Genomic DNA, 17037 nt, shown 5'->3' on the forward strand with positions numbered 1-17037 from the left:
GAAATTTGATTTTTTTTTTTTTTCGGACAATCTTTTGAAAAATGAAGGCTTAGATGTAGATTTTTTTATGGTCTGTATAGAAAATAATACATCTCCAAACCCAAGCCCTGCTTATGGAAAATGACAGCTGACAGCTAAACGGAGGTTATAGGAAATCAAAGAAAATGTTCACTACAGTGCAACGCACCAAAGCTGAATTTTCCTTAAATTGTTTATTGATGCTCACTTGAAAGAAACACACACACACACACACCCCCACCCAAGACTGCTTTGTGAAATCAAATGTATTTCCTGCCTTCTTCTTTCCTCTGGACTCTTACCACCAGCCTATTTATAGCCCAGGAAAGGAAAAAGCACCGCTGGAGGCAGGAAAACTAAGTCCAGAAAGAATAGGAGGAAGTGTGCCTGCCATTTAGCCAAACAACCTTTAATTCATTGAGCTCAAAGCTTAGCGGCTTCGCTGTTGTCGTGAGGCATAAACAGCTTGCAAATTAGAATTTTTTTCTCTCCCCACGTTTCCACTGGATTTGGGCAATGGAGATGAAGGCAGCATTTTAGAAGAGAGAACAGAAATCTCTAGGTGTTTAGACACCTGAAAGAGGAACTGGTGAGGGGTTGGTGAAGCAGACCGGAGAGGATGAGCTGGAAATGATTCCGTGCCTGCGATTTAAGGTAAGCGTTCTTTTCAAGACAGTCTGCTGTTGTGTCTGCATACATATCAGGTGCTATGGAGATTAGCCCTGGATGGTGTGTATAATTTGAGGGCAGAGTCTCTTGACGAGCTCATGAGCTTTGCTTTTATCGCTGAAGAAATGGGGAAATTTCTTTCAGCCTTAGTTGTGACATCTTCAGTTTTTAACAATAATATTTTTAAATAGTTGTTTCTTTAAAATAGTTTTGTCTCCACTAAGTTTTCTTTGGTTTCTTTGTCACCAGAGGATTAAATAGTATAAATAACTTCACTGAAGGTCATTTTTGAAAAATCATTTCTTGATATTTGTCTGTTTTTCTATCCTTTTCAAAGTACCTATTAATATTCCACATACCAATTTTTGAATCAATACTGGTTTTAGAATACATTGAACAGAGAGGCCCTCAAGAAAAGTGGTCTATTTTAGAAAAGTTATTTTAACTAAAATTTAAATTTTGTATAACATTCAGCGAAGATTGAATTTTTTAATGCAAAGCTTTTCCTAAACATGAATTTTCAGACTAAGGAAAACCCTCTAGAAGCATAAAACAAACCAGCACTTAACAGCTCCAGTGATAGAGACTGTTCACAATAATTACTTACATTTAAATTATTATTTCAAAATATTCATTCAACATATATTTTCTGAGTGACCTGAAAAATTGTTCCTGGGTTTGGAAGTCGAAAGGTCAAAAGGGAATGGATTATATCCAAGAGCAGCTGATGCCGCCCACAAAAACTTGGAAAGCTCCTAGGGACATTCCAACTCTTTTAACATTTTTTTGCCATCACACAAGTATGTTTGTTTAGATGATCCACTGTATTTGCATCCCCCACTGATTATATTCACATTTGTGTCCTGGAAAAACTTGATTAATGTTTCTATGATGTCAAACAAAGGAATAAGGTTCTGGTGGTTTATTGAAAAGGAAAAGCAGAAGGAAATGTGTTGCTGTTATTTTGGTTTATCCCCGTTTGAGATTGGTATGTTTAGAATCTGTCTTAAGAAGATAGCAAAACTGGAAGCCAGAAAAGCTGAGCCAGCCAGATTGAGACTAATGCAGGAGGCCAAGGCTGAGTTCTGTCTCGATGTGGATTTTATTGCCTGTTCTCCTTCCTGGAAGAATTTAAGGGTTATTTTCTTCTGATTAGAAAATTATAATTCATTCCATGGAAATAGCAAAGTATAATATCCTTGAGTAGAAAGAGCAATATTTCTTAGTTAAAGCTAGGTAGTAAAAAATAGAGGGAAATAAAATTAATCTGGACAAATATGATGAGTCTGAAGAAACAGAACAAACTCTTAGCCCTTGTTTCCAGGACTCTCTAATTCTGCAAAGTCCTGAATTCAGTACTGAATCCATTTTATTATTTCCGCAAAATAAAGTCTAAGGTAACCTAATTAATTGCCATTCCATGTGGGTCTAGTGAGAGAAACACTGCTTACAGTGATTCTGATTTCTCTGTGTATGTTGAACTTTTTCCTCTTGCAATTTCAAAACAGCATTCTCATTTGTTGTATTCGTATGTTTACATTATGAGAATAAAATTGTTATAAACACTGTTGAAGGCTTAAATAATAAAACTATGAGCTATGTATTTTATTCTAAGAATATGTATCTTTTCCAATTTTAAAAGTTCTGTTTTTGGTCATTAGTTTCTGGATGCCCATAGATGCTTATAAATGTATCCATGAAGTGCCAGTTATTTAAAATAGATTTCTTGAGAATCGCTTAATAGTTTTACAATTTTCTAGATGTATTCTCAAGTTCCTGAGATTATAGTACTTTATTGTTGTTGTTGTTTACTCACTAAGTCATGTCCCACTGCGACCACATGGACTGTAATCTACAAAACTCTGTTCCTGGGATTTCCCGGACAAGAATACTGGAGCGGGTTGCCATTTTCTTCTCCAGGGAATCTTCCCTACCCGGGGATTGAACTCGCATCTCCTGCACTGCGGGCAGATTCTTTACTGCTGAGCCACCAGGGAAGCCCATAGTATATTACTAGAGTTAGCTAATTTTGAAAAATAAAAAAAATAAAAAAAAACAAAAGCAACTTTTTTAGCTTCTCTATTAATTAAAAGCATTTACTTCTTGGCTTCCAGCATAACTCCTACAACTACTATGTGCTTACAGGTTACACAGTACAGCCGCCACTTGACACTCATTGAAATATAAATGACATCAGATTGCTGAAGCGGTAGAGTGCAGTTTAAAGAAATACAGATTTCACAAAACCTACAATTTGTAATCCACAACTTGTAGGATGTATTGAAGGAGGACATGGGGAGAAGCGTCCCACGCCAGGCAGCCATACCCACCTGGCCTGATGCTGTGGGAGCAAGGGGAGCTGCAAATTGATTTTCATGGGTCTATGAGCACCTTAAATCCAGATCAGTGACCTCTGGAGGTTCTTTTTCTCCTATACTCTTATCCCTTCACATCCTATATTACAGATCAGCAGTAACACCACCAAAGCATATTTATTAAGTTCTTCTACTTATAATCTCTACCTTTGATAAACTCAACATTAACGTGGAGAGTTGGAATTATACAGAACACAAGGCATCCTATATATGGAACCAAATGAATGATGTGGATGATTACAAGTTCTGATCCTGGCAGGCTTCTTGGAGGGAAGAAATTGAGCTCAGACTTGAAGGGCAGATCTGATGGGTATGGCTAGAGATAAAAGCCTCCAAGATAAGAATGGAACCGTGTGCATGGGAAGGGATAGGAGAGTACTTGGGTTGCCAAATGAAATACAGGATTCCCACTGAAATGTGAATTTCAGATAAACGACATATACTTTTCCTAGTAAGAGTATGTGCATGAGGTCTGTTGATTGAGATATACAAAATATATTTGTTGTAGATCTGGTTCACATTTAACTGGGAGTCCTGTGTTTTTTATTTCCAAATCTGGTCACCCTACCAGGGAACTCTGTGTCAAGCAGCTTGATCGAAGCAGAAGCAATGCACATATGGAAAAAGTGAAAAGTGTCTGGAGGAGATTGAGGTCAGACTGCGGTGGGACAATAACGCTAGACTAAGGAATTTAGAATCTAATTTGAAGACACTGAGGAGACACTGAGGGTTTTGAAATGGGAAATGACATCAATAAGATCTGGTCATTCAAGGCAGGACCTGCTGGGGCAGAGAGAACAGCTCACCAAGGTCTGGGTGTTGGTGACAAAAGAGAGAAAGAAACCAGTCAGATGAAGACACGTTAGAGAACAAATCCACATGTCTTGTAAACTAATTGGGTATGGATCTGGGAGGAGAGGAAGTGTTAGAAAGGATATTATGTTTAATTTAGAGTCCATTCAGAGAAATAGTCAGAGATAGCAGCAGGTCAGGGAATTGGTGAGGGAGGCAAGGATTTTGGTCTCAGACATATTAAATTTGAGGCAATGATGGGATAATCAGGTAGAAATAGATAATCAGGTAGAAACACTGGAAATGGGAAATAGCTTAGGAGAAAGGTAAAGCCTGGAAAGATTGATAAAGCCAACACTGATGGAGATTTTCTTTATGCCAAGCTTTTTTTTTTTTTTTTAATATCCATTCTCTATTTAATGCTCACAACTACCTATGAGCAGATTCCACTGCCAGCCACGTTGTACAAATGAGAACACTGAGGCTCAGAGAGGTTAAGTGACTTGTCCACGATTGCCTTGTTAGAGACAGAAAATGGAACCCAGGTGTCCATATGCCCAAAGCCATGTTCCCGCTCATTCCCATGGAGAATGTTGAGTATCTTCTGTGGATTCACTTCCTCCGTCTACAAAGATCTAAAGGCACAGTTGTTCATGCTGTAACCCAAATCTTATTTTTTTAATTTATTTATTTATTTTAATTGGAGGACAGTCATTTCACAACACTGTGGTGGCCCCTGCCACACATCAACACGGACCAACTAGATGCCTGGTCTTTGTACCTCACTGTGGTAGCCCTCAGAATTCTGCACCTTTTAATCTGTCTGAGGAAAAGGGAATAGTTTATACACAGAAAACTTCCCATTTATTTATTTGTATATTTATTACGCAAATTGTTTTTCCCTTCAGCGCCTTGTTTTTAGATTGTTCCTCGGTTATTTGGTGAAATAAAAATTACCATGAAGAGAAAACAGGACCAAGGGTGTTAAACTCCTCTCCCTGTCTCTGGCTGCCCTCTAGTGGCAGAACCAGGTTACAACGCTTAGCTCCGGTCTGGGAATGTGCTGCTGCTACTGCTGCTAAGTCGCTTCAGTCGTGTCCTACTGTGTGCGACTCCATAGACGGCAGCCCACCAGGCTCCCCCGTCCCTGGGATTCTCCAGGCAAGAACGCTGGAGTGGGTTGCCATTTCCTTCTCCAATGCATGAAAGTGAAAAGTGAAAGTGAAGTCGCTCAGTCGTGTCCGACTCTTTGCGACCCCATGGACTGCAGCCTACAAGGCTCCTCCGTCCGTGGGATTTGCCAGGCAAGAGTAGGGGTGGGGTGTCATTGCCTTCTCCGCTGGGAACCTTAGTTCCTTAGGAAACCAAGTCAGAGTCAGCAGAAACATCTGTGGGCTCCTAAAAGGTTTGGAGTCTAGTTGTGCTAAGAGATTCTGGAAATGGACTTCGTAGAGTATACTTACACCGTTCCAGATGGCTGGCTTGAAGGGTATCCCGTTCTGGATTTATTAAACTTGGTAATCATTAAAGGTATTTCACTTATTTATCCTGTTAGGAAAGTAAAAGCTGAAAATCTCTCAGCCGTGTCTGACTCTTTGAGACTCCATTGACTGTAGCCTGCGGGGCTCCTCTGTCCATGACATTCTCCAGGCCAGAATACTGGAGTGGGTCGCCATCCCCTTTTCCAGAGGATCTTCCCAACCCGGGGATCCAACCAGGGTCTCCTGCATTGCAGGCAGATTCTTTACCATCTGAGCCACCATCAAGTTTGGTTATGAAATTTTTAATACGCAATTGTGCCTTGATTGTTAAGAAAATTTCCTAGACTTATTATTCTAAATGTTTATTTAAAAATACACCATATATTTTCTCTTAAAATATAGTCTTTTAGGAATGTATCCTAAGGAAATATTCATATATTGAGACAAAAATGTATGTAAAAGAAAGTTTGTCTACTTGAAACAGAAAAGTTTTGGAAAATATACAAAGTTAGGGAATTGACAAATAATAGTCCACAATATGGAATTACAAATAGCCATTAAATTACATTAAAATATTTAATGGCAACAGTAACTGTTTGTAGTAAATGTATATATGAAAAAAGAAAAGACAAAAATGTTACATTCGTGGCATGATCCCATTTTCTTACAAATTACAAATGTATATATGAAAAAGAATTAAGAACTAAAAATCTATATACTAAACTGTTAGCAGTAAGAATCTCTGGTCAGTGGGGGTAATGGTGATTTTTATTTTCTGCTTTCTCTCTGGGATAAGCACGCACTACTTTTATAATCAGGTATGAAAACCAATATGTTTTGAAACAGTGGAGAACTAAGTCCCGATGCTATAATTTCTTGCTTTCATGACTGACAATCAGGTTTGTGCTAATTCAGCCCCATTTAGGCTTCTCTGCCCAGTAAGGAGCTGTATCCTGTTTGTGACAGCATAATTCATTGTAATGGAAAAGATTATGATGCACTAGTCTGGTCTATGACTTCACTGTATTCACTGGCAACAGGAAACACAGACAGACACTTGGTTTTTTTTTTTTTCATAATTGTTTTAGCAATAATTGACAATTGGAGGAAATGAATGGCAGAAAACAATTATGGGCAGACAAGACGGTCAGCAAATCAGACTGGGAAATGCAATGAAGCCCGTCTTAGTTCTATTCGTGCAACAATCTCAGAACATTATAAAGATATTATTGTTTTGTTTTCAACCTACTTCTGAAATCACTATTGTTTTTAATAGCAGTTACACAACTCTTTGCTGGCAGCAATAACCCCCAATGTGTTTTAAATTCAGTAAACTGGTAATTGCATGTCAGGGATTTGGGACTGAATTTTTTTATCTATGTTGATGTTCAGGATCAGTGTGAACTTCTCAGTGTGCACCATGTGTCCGGTTATAGTACTGCTACAATAATAACCAGCCCCCTGTTGCCCATACACAGGGTCTGAAAAGCTTTATTTTCCAGTAAAATTTAGAAAATCAAATTCATGTTTCTATTTTCTGTGAAAAGATCGCTTGTCTTTGTTTTAGCAGCAATGGTGAGGGAAACAACAAAAAGTCAAAACAAATGAATTCATGATTCACTGTCTTGTTTTCGTGCTGTGAAATGAGTACGATTAACAGCGACTGAGATGAAAATGGATGTGTTATCAACTGGGAAAGAGCTTAAGTAAGGCAGGTATTACATACACCGCAGTGACATTTCTCTCAACCAGTGGCTCCTGTAGCTAGACATGACTTAACTGTCCTGCTGGGTATTATTAAATGTTTGGATGTAAAAACTAAACACGAAGGAGCTGCTTTAACCTTTACTCCTTTACTGTTCTCCTCTGATTACTCTGATTTGGAGTAAAATTCTGCAGCAACTCTGACCTCCAGTCTGAAAGGCCAATTATTGGCCATGTGACTTAATGAGGAAGCCTCTAGACCAAACACTGTCCACTAGAAATATAAAGTGAGCCACAAGTGTGGGCCACGTGTGTCAGTTTATATTTTCTAGTGGCCACATTAAGAACTTACATAGTCAGGTCAAAATTAATTTTAGGAATCTCGTTTGTTGAACCCATTATATCCAAAACATTATCATTTTGACTTGCAATCAATATAAAAGATTGGTAACGAGACATCTTACCTTCTTCTTCTTTGGTACTAAGTCTTTGAAATCCAGGGTGTATTTCATGCTTGCCACCACTCTCGGTTCAGATGGGCCTTATTTCATGTGCTCAGTGGCTTCAGGTGCCCTGTGGCTACTGTATGTAGTGGGCAGTGCGAATCTCAACAGCAGAGCTTCCATGGCTTCATAAATGGCATGTGAATTTTGGACTGTGAGATTCCGCTATCTGTTCAGGACTCATGGTCTTCTCCATTCTGATGCACTCATTAGGCCAATCTTACATGTATCAGCTAAAACTGAATAACTGAAAAGCAAGCAAAGGATTGACAGTTTCTGAGTTTTGTCCTCTTAGAACAATCCAACTGCTTGTTGCATCAGCTGGAATGCTGCGTAACTATGGATTCCTCAATTGAGAATAAGGGTGAGAAGTTTTAAAAAACTCTCAGACTTTGAAATCTGGATTATGTGATTATAAGGAACTTTATTTTATCATGATGTTTCCAAGTGAATTTAGGCATGCGAACAGATGACATTACACAGCTTAAACTTCTAGAAATCATTATAGATATTAATAATGTGTACAACAGTACAAAGAAAGAAATCTTTAGCAGTTCTCATACGCACACATACACAGACTTCTACCATTGTGACCATTTCTGATGTCTTTTATGCATTCTGCATTGTCCTATTTGAAGGGGAGGAAGTATGCTTAAATAATCTTGTATAGCTACTATGCCCTGGGGACTCTCATGCCAGTCAGCTGGAGTGATAAAGATAGCTCTGTGTGCTAAGTATGGAGATGCAAAAATAGAACTGATGGAAGTGGATAAAACTAAAAGACATTGTAGTTTCTTAAGGCCCCGCCAACATCAGAGACCTGGAAACAAGGCCTTCTGAAGTCCTGGCAAGGAGTCACAGTCAACTGAAACAATCATATTTTAGGTTCATTGCTTATTCCATGAAGGTTTGGTTATGGAGCTAGATTTAAAACAATCAGAAAATTCTAAAATCATGATAAAGGTTAAAGACATTTAAAATATAAATAGTAACCATCCATTGCATGATATATAAATCAGAAGTGTTTCAAAAGCATGTTTTTTAAGAATGTTCTTGGTTCCCTGAATTGACTTTCCATTTTTCCTAAAGAAACAAAGTTATAAAGAGTGATTGGTATGTGCACCTAAAATATCATATGCTTACAGTGAAATCATTACAATGTATTTAGAATGTACTACATTAAATTATTTTGCTTTAATTATAATTTATTATAAATGTGCATTATTACTCCAATGCATTTACAATGAAATATAATTAGTAACATTTTGTTTTACATTAGTACATTATACCATACAGCACTATGTTGATAATTATATTAATACATTAATAATATATTAATAATTAACCCAAACAGGGCTTTCAAGGTGGCACTAGTGGTAAAGAACCCGCCTGTCGATGCAGGAGACATAAGAGATGTAGGTTCGATCCCTGGGTCAGGAAGACCTGCTGGAGAAGGACATGGCAGCCCACTCCAGTGTTCTTGCCTGGAGAATCCCATGGACAGAGGAACCTGGTGGGCTACAGTCAGTAGGGTTGCAAAGAGTCGGGCATGACTAAAGCAACTTAGCATGCAAACAGAAAAATAGTATATCAAATCAATTTACAATCTCCATCTACTCAAAGCAAAAGCACTGACGGAGAATCTAGAAAGTGCCGGGTGTTCTGTCAGGTACCAGGACAAGCATAAAAGATAAATTGTATTTATTTTGTTTGTCATTGTCAGTGGGACAGAAGCTTCACTAGAGAAGAATGAGGAAATAGATGGAATTCTTTCCTACGGGAACAGCCTTGTTATCTGCGTTAGTCCTAGGTGGAGAAGACCTTTTCATTTCTGTGTCTAATTTTAACTTCTTAACTTTGGATTTGCCTGTTTTTTTCTTTTTTTCCATCCTTAGGACCAAGTACCTCTCTTCAGGGTGTAGCCACAATTAGGAGCTTTTTCGATTCCCATATAGGGCGTGATTTTCCTAAGTCGCATTTGGCAGAGAGGTAGAAGAGACGAAGGTGAGAGAAAGGTTGTGGTGAAAGAGAACACGGGGCCACATGAGAAAGAGCGTTCGCCAAACTGGCTCGGTTCTGCTTGCGGGGGGTGGGGGGGGCAGGAAGGCAGGGCACAGGGGAACCAGGATTTGGATCATTCTGTGAATTTTCCTCTGCAGCTTCCAGAAGGGGAAAAGGAGGGGTGGAGGCCTGTGCAACTGACCTTTGCGTGTAGAGCGTACTTTCCAAGCCAGGGTTTTGTATCTTGGTGAGCGCCATTAACTGTTGGATTCTGTAGTACAGCCATCGCTTTTGCTCTTCACTAGTAAATGAGAAGCAGGTGCAAGGTCAGGTATTAACTGGCCTTTAGGCGAAATCAAGAAGCCTGGGGCGAGTGGGGCCACTGATTGAGCTCACAAACCAGCAAGAGAATTCAGGGACGTACAGGTGAGTTGAGACTACCCCGTTCCTCCCTTCCCGTCACCACGGCTCCTGTGTTTGCGCCTTTCCCCTTATTCAAGGGCTCACTCCAGGGGACTGCCCTGGCAGTCCAGCGGTTAAGGCTTCGCCTTCCGACGCGGGGTGCAGGCTTGATTCCTGGTTGGGGAGCTAAGATCTCACATGCCTAGGGGCCAAGAAACCAAAACATAAGCAACAGAGCAATATTATAACTAATTCAATAAAGACTTTAAAAATGCTCCACATCAAAAAAAAAGTATTTAAAAAAAGTGGGTGGGGGGACTCATTTGAGCTGACTTCCTTTCCTCAGAGTCTCCTATCCACAGGGGATTGGTTGCAAGACCCCTCTGAGGTACCTCAAGTCCTTTATGTAAAATGGCATAGAGTTTGCATTTAATGTAAACATCCTCTACTTTAAATCAACACCTCCAGATCTTGTAATACCTAATACAGTGGGTGTGCTGGGGAAGTAGTTGTTGCTTTGTGGCAAATTCAAGTTTTGCTTTTTGGAGCCTTCTGAAAAAGTTTTTTTGAACCCACAGATACAGCATAACTGACTGACTATAATCTGTCTTGGGGGTTGTTGTGACTTTATTGAATTAACAGTTGTTAAGTAGAACCCCAGGTGTAGGATGGTAAGCAAAACACAAGACTATAAGAGAAACTGAAATAGGTTTATCGTCAAGATGTACATGGCAGGCCTGAAGGGAGGGGTCAAGGAAGGGGGCAGGCTCATGACCTAGGGCACAAGCTTTTATTAAGGTGGAGTCCCTGGGTGGACTGCTTTGAGGTTCCTGAGCTAAGCTCAGTCCAAATCCCAAAGGCAGGATTTTGGTAAGTTCCACGGGGTGTCTTAACTTAGTGACACGGGGGAAGGCTCTTGGAGGTTGGGGAGACTGTTGATCACAGGGGTTATTGGGGAAGTCATATGGGCTTCCTTGATAGCTCAGTTGGTAAAGAATCCACCTGCAATGCAGGAGACCCTGGTTCGATTCCTGGCTTGGGAAGATCCGCTGGAGAAGGGATAGGCAATCCACTCCAGTATTCTTGGGCTTCTCTTGTGGCTCAGCTGGTAAAGAATCCACCTGCAATGCAGGAGACCTGGGTTCAATCCTTGGGTTGGGAAGATCCCCTGGAGAAGGGAAAGGCTACCCACTCCAGTATTCTGGCTTGGAGAATTCCATGGACTATATAGCCCATGGGGTCAAAAAAGAGTCGGACACGACTGAGCGACTTTCACACTTACCAGGAAGTTACATTTGCCTGTGGCTCTTTTGGCTGTCTTCTAGGGCACACCCTTGCGTGGGGGGCTAGTGTGAATTTAAGGCACCCTGCGGGCCTCTTTAGCCAAACAAAATGGATGCCAAGGCAGCAATACCATGGAGTAGCTTAGGTGAACACTTGGCAGAGGACAACACACTGCCTGGGATCTTAGCCAAGTTACAATGAACGTAAGCTACATTGGTTGTAAGAAAAAAATATACCTCACAGAAGCACAAGAAATAAGCTGAGGCTGCCAGGGGCCTCCACCCAGAAACCAGCTGATCAGGGGCCTGGGACCCGACAGGAGAGCTTGACGGTTCCAAACTTCCAGTCCTTCTGGGAGGTTCTGCTTCTCTCTCCCTCTGTCTCTCTCTCTCTGACTCCCTCTCTCTCTCTTTCCAGCTTTCCCTGTCTCACCAAGCACAGGGAGAAAGAGGATGTCCATCTGTGTGAATGTCCTTTGAATGTTCAAGCACTGGTAGTTCTAAATTCCAGACTCTCTTGTAAAAAAATCTGATGATCCGACTGGCCTATACTTGCCTCAGGTGTCAATCCCTTCTCTAGTCATTTATGGCCTTGGGAGTGGAGGTCACTAGACTAATCCTGCGGATGGGGGCAGTTTTCAGCAAAAAGGGGCTTGAGCTGGTATGCCCCAAAGCTGTTACACCCCTGGCATTGAGGTGTAACAGGGCTCTTGACTTTTTTCTGACCTCTCTCTCTCTCAGGCCCTAACCAATGTGTCTCCTAATTTTCCGTGAAATTGCCATGTGTTTTCCCTCTCTGAAGACTTTCTTGTGCTGACCTGGCCAGTTAGGGTTATGCCACCCCTCTCCTTTCTCTAATCCAAAGTGTCTGTTTCCAGACGCTGCACAGAATCGCTCACTTTGATAAAACTATTACCAGTCTTCTGTGACCTCGCTCACTTTCAAAATACTGTAACACACGGTCTATTGTCTAATATATTTAATCACATGATGTTTACTGGTATTTCTTTCGCTTATTCAGCTATTATTTGACTTTATAGTTAACTTTCCAGGAATTTGTTCTCTCTTCAAGCTAATCATGAATTCCTTGAGGTATGAGCCATGTTTTGTTTTTCCTTTCCTAAAACTCCCTCTGGAGTAGGTCAGTGTTCCAAGAAGCACAATTCACAGTAGCCAAAAGAGTGGAAACAACTCAAGAGTCCACCAACAGATGAATGGATAAACATATAATGGTATAAATGTTTGATGGAATATTCTTCAGCCATAGGAAGGAATCAAGTTCTGTATATACTACAACATGGATGTATGTTGAAAAAAAATATGCTAAGTGAAATAATCCAGACACAAAAGGAGAAATATCATATAATTTCACTTAGGTTAAAATCTTGAAAAAAAAAAATCTTGAATAGGCCAATCATAGAGACAGAAAGAGGTTGTTGGAGGCTCGGGACAGGAATGAGTGGAGAATTATTCCTTAACGGTTATAGAGTTTCTAATCAGGGTGCTAAAATATTTGTGGAAATAATGGTGGTGGTTGTACAACATTGTGATTGTGACAAATCCTACTGAACTGTAAACTTAAAAGTGGTTAGGGTCAGAGTAGCAATTTTTTGTTCCATATATCTTACCACTATTTAAAAATAATAATAATGCAATATACGGAAATCAATGAGTTGTATGGTATGTGAATTATGTCTCAATAAAGCTATTTTTTATTAATACCCTTTGGGAACCAGATACTATGTATAATAGTGAGTGCTTAAGTAATACTTGTATCATTTGTTGTGAGTTAACATAACATTATCATTTGCAATGTGAGATTCATTAAGACACAAGTTTCCATATGATAGAGAGCAGGTGTATTTCCTCAGTTATATACACACCAGATACAACACGATTGCTCTGCACTTGGTGCTAAGGTAGGTGTTGAGACATGAGCCATGTCTCATGTTGAGACATACCCATGTCCGGGTATGATTTGAGATCCTAAATTCTGTCAATCATTTTTTTGTAGAGTACCTGCTATAAGGGATTACACACCAATATATGAATTTTATGTTTGGTGAAAGAATAAAAATATTAACAAAGTATATAGTAATAGAATTTCCACTCATACATATATATTTTTCTCCAACCAAATATATATATTTTACCATCTCTAGGGATTCATTCTTTAGGGCTGAGACATTGTTTTCCAAATATCTGCTTTTAAGATGTAATATATTATAGAAGAAGTTGATTTGTGAACTAGGTTCCTGCTTCTCCATTCTCTGGTCATTGAATAAAGCTTGTGTGGTTTCAGTCTCAAAAAGAAAAAAAGACATATTAGACTATTGTATTGTTGGTAAGATGGAACACTGTGCAGCCATGGGAAAAGTCATGTTTTAGAGGAATATTTGATGACATTGGAATCTTTAAGAATATTGAATGATGTTAGAAATACTTAAAATACTTAAAGAGGCGACTAAAAAGCTATCAGTTCAGTGCAATCGCTTAGTTGTGTTTGACTCATTACGACCCCAGGGACTGCAGTAAGCCAGGCTTCCCTGTCCATCACCAACTCCCGGAACTTACTCAGACTCGTGTCTATTGAGTCAGTGATGCCATCCAATCATCTCATCCTCTGTTGTCCCCTTTTCCTCCTGCCTTCAATCTTTTCCAGCTTCAGGGTCTTTTCAAATGAATCAGTTCTTTGCATCAGGTGGCCAAAGTATTGGAGTTTCAGCTTCAGCATCAGTCCTTCCAATGAATATCCAGGACTGATTTCCTTTAGGATGGACTGGTTGGATCTCCTTCCTGTCCAAGGTACTCTCAAGAGTCTTCTCCAACACCACAGTTCAAAAGCATCAATTCTTCGGTGCTCAGCTTTCTTTATGGTCCAACTCTCACATCCATACATGACCACTGGAAAAACCATAGCTTTGACTAGACGGACTTTTGTTGGCAAATAATGTCTCTGCTTTTTAATATGCTGTCTAGGTTGGTCATAACTTTTCTTCCAAGGAGCAAGCATCTTTTAATTTCATGGCTGCAGTCACCATCTGCAGTGACTTTGAAACCCCCCAGAATAAAGTCTCGCTCTTTCCACTGTTTCCCCATCTATTTGCCATGAAGTGACGGGACCGGATGCCATGATTTTAGTTTTCTAACTGTTGAGTTTTAAGCCAGCTTTTTCACTCTACTCATTCGCTTTCATCAAGAGGCTCTTTAGTTCTTCTTCGCTTTCTGCCATAAGTGTGGTGTCATCTGCATATCTGAGTTTATTGATATTTCTCCCAGCAATCTTGATTCCAGCTTGTGCTTCATCCAGCCCACCATTCCTCATGATGTACTCTGCATATAAGTTAAATAAGTAGGGTGACAACATACAGCCTTTCCCAATTTGGAACCAGTCTGTTGTTCCATGTCCAGTTCTAACTGATGCTTTCTGACCTGCATACAGATTTCTCAGGAGGCAGGTCAGGTGGTCTGGTATTCCCATCTCTTGAGGACCTTTCCACAGTTTATTGTGATCCACAGTCAAAGGCTTTGGCATAGTCAATGAAGCAGAAGTAGATATTTTTCTGGAACTCTCTTGCTTTTGATCCAGCGGATGTTGGCAATTTGATCTCTGGTTCCTCTACATTTTCTAAATTCAGCTTGAACATCTGGAAGTTCACGGTTCATGTACTGTTGAAGCTTGGCTTGAAGAACTTTGAGCATTACTCTGCCTGTTATAAATTTTATAAAACACAGTAAAGATATTTATTAGTTGCCTGTCTCTGTGTAACAAGTCACTCCCTAACCAAGTGCCTTAAGGGTGGGTTGCAATCAGGCATCAGATGAGGCTCCAGATATCCAAAGACCTGATGGGAACTTGAAGACCTACTTTTGAAGCTGGTCATCCCCATGGCTGAAAAGTTGGTATTTACTGTTGGCTGGGACCCCCAGGTCCTCTCCTGTGGGATTTCTCTGTGGACTGCTTGAATATCTTCATGACCTGGCATCTGACTTCTGAGTGAGAAATCCTTGACTAAGATGAAAGCCGAAATGCTTTTTATGACCTTGCCTTGGGGATTACACTCCACTATGGCTCTTGTATTCTAGTGGTTATGCAGGGTCAGCCCTGAGACAGTGTCAACAAGGACTACAGAGGGCACGTGAGGATTATTGGGGACCATCGGCAGGTGACTGCAAATACACACTGAAATAAAAGTTTTAAGAATGGTTAGAATTGATCTTATTTTTGGGGGGAGCTTTACTTTAAAAAAGTTTAGGGTGAAAATACACGAGTTTTGGAATCACACACATCGAAATCAATGCAAGTTATTTTTTCAAAACCGTAACTATTCCAGTGAAGACAAGCTCATCCCTGATACCTTGGTATAAAGTTGGGTTATCTATGCTTTTCTTTCTCTGATATAATCCTGTAACTAGGGAAAGGAAAATCGATATGGAAAGTGGAATAGTTTTGAAATATGGGGCACATGACTAGGAAGATGTGGCCAAAGTAGAGAGCCTGGGGTAAGCATAGCAGTACAGGGGCCCCAGAGCCAGAGAGACATCAAAGAGGGTTAAGAATATTATAAAGAGTGACAAGTACATTGAAAAGACCTTGAGCCTTCAGGTAAAGGTGGGTTTAGCATATACTTTTACTTACCTCTGCTTCCTTCTGAGAGCCTATTAAGACAAGATCAAAGGATTTGGGTTTCTTAAAGTCAGAAATACACTATGACAATATTTCGGAAGCTGGAAAGTAGATGGTGACTAATTCAATAGTGGAAACCAGAAAATCAACCCAGTTTGCCCTGGTTGTGGTGGTGGTTTTAGTTGCTAAGTTATGTTCAACTCTTGCAACCCTATGGACTGTAACCCACCAGGCTCCTCTGTCCATGGGATTTCCCAGGCAACAATACTGGAGTGGGTTGCCATTTCCTTCTCCAAGGAATTTATACTGGAGAACTCTTCGAAGACTTGAGAATTAGTGGCACCAAGTACTGTTAAAACTGTAGGTGAAGGTGAGACTAAAGGGAGGGAGACTGGTTGAAAATCTTCCTAGGAAACAGTTACATTCCCAGGTCCTCTCCCCTGCTTTACACAGTACCATGATACCAGAGGTTTACTCTCTCAAGAGGATAAAACATAGGTGTTTAGATTGCAGGACCCTGGTCTTGGGATGAGGTCCAGCTGCAGGTAGACACATTCTAGTTACAACCAGAGAATTATTTAAAAGTTGAAACCCAGCCCTCTTCTCCCACTTGACTCCCGAACACAGTAGTCAAAGCAGAAAATATGATTGCTAATAGGTTCTGGGTTTTATATCTTAAGACTTGGCCAAAGAAAAAGAATGTTCTGGCTCCGTGTCTGAAAAATATGGGGAAGGGACCCATTAGGTTAGGGAATCATCTGCCTGAATCAGGTGCTTACCCCTGAAACACTCCAATTTGGCCAAAGTGAGAGAGGTGCCATGACTGGCCCAGTTAGGATCACATGCCCATCCCTGGACCAGTGAACCTTGCTCAAGGATCAAGGAAGTTCCAAAGGTCAGAGGGCCAGGTGGGCTTGTTGTTGAAGAGGGTGACAGAGAATGGGCATATTAGAGAGACAGTGTCCTGCTGCTGCTGCTGCTAAGTCGCTTCAGTCGTGTCCGACTCTGTGAGACCCCATGGACTGCGGCCTACCAGGCTTCTCTGTCCATGGGATTCTCCAGGCAAGAACACTGGAGTGGGTTGCCATTTCCTTCTCCAAGGCATGAAAGTGGAAAGTAAAAGTGAAGTCGCTCAGTCGTGTCCGACTCTTATCGACCCGATGGACTGCAGCCTACAAGGCT

General features: G+C 40.5%; 1 protein-coding gene across 2 annotated transcripts in view; it reads left to right on the forward strand.

Moving 5' to 3' along the window:
• The first annotated feature begins 379 nt into the window (after positions 1–379).
• Positions 380–17037, forward strand: part of RASGRP3 (RAS guanyl releasing protein 3) — a 118610-nt gene continuing 101952 nt past the window's right edge. For both annotated transcript variants that reach the window (XM_061432058.1, XM_061432056.1), the window contains exon 1: positions 380–672. The gene's annotated coding sequence lies outside the window, so the exon portion shown is untranslated. The remainder of the gene's footprint in view (positions 673–17037) is intronic.

This window comes from Bos javanicus, chromosome 11, assembly GCF_032452875.1.
Source record: "Bos javanicus breed banteng chromosome 11, ARS-OSU_banteng_1.0, whole genome shotgun sequence".
Lineage (NCBI taxonomy): Eukaryota > Metazoa > Chordata > Mammalia > Artiodactyla > Bovidae > Bos > Bos javanicus.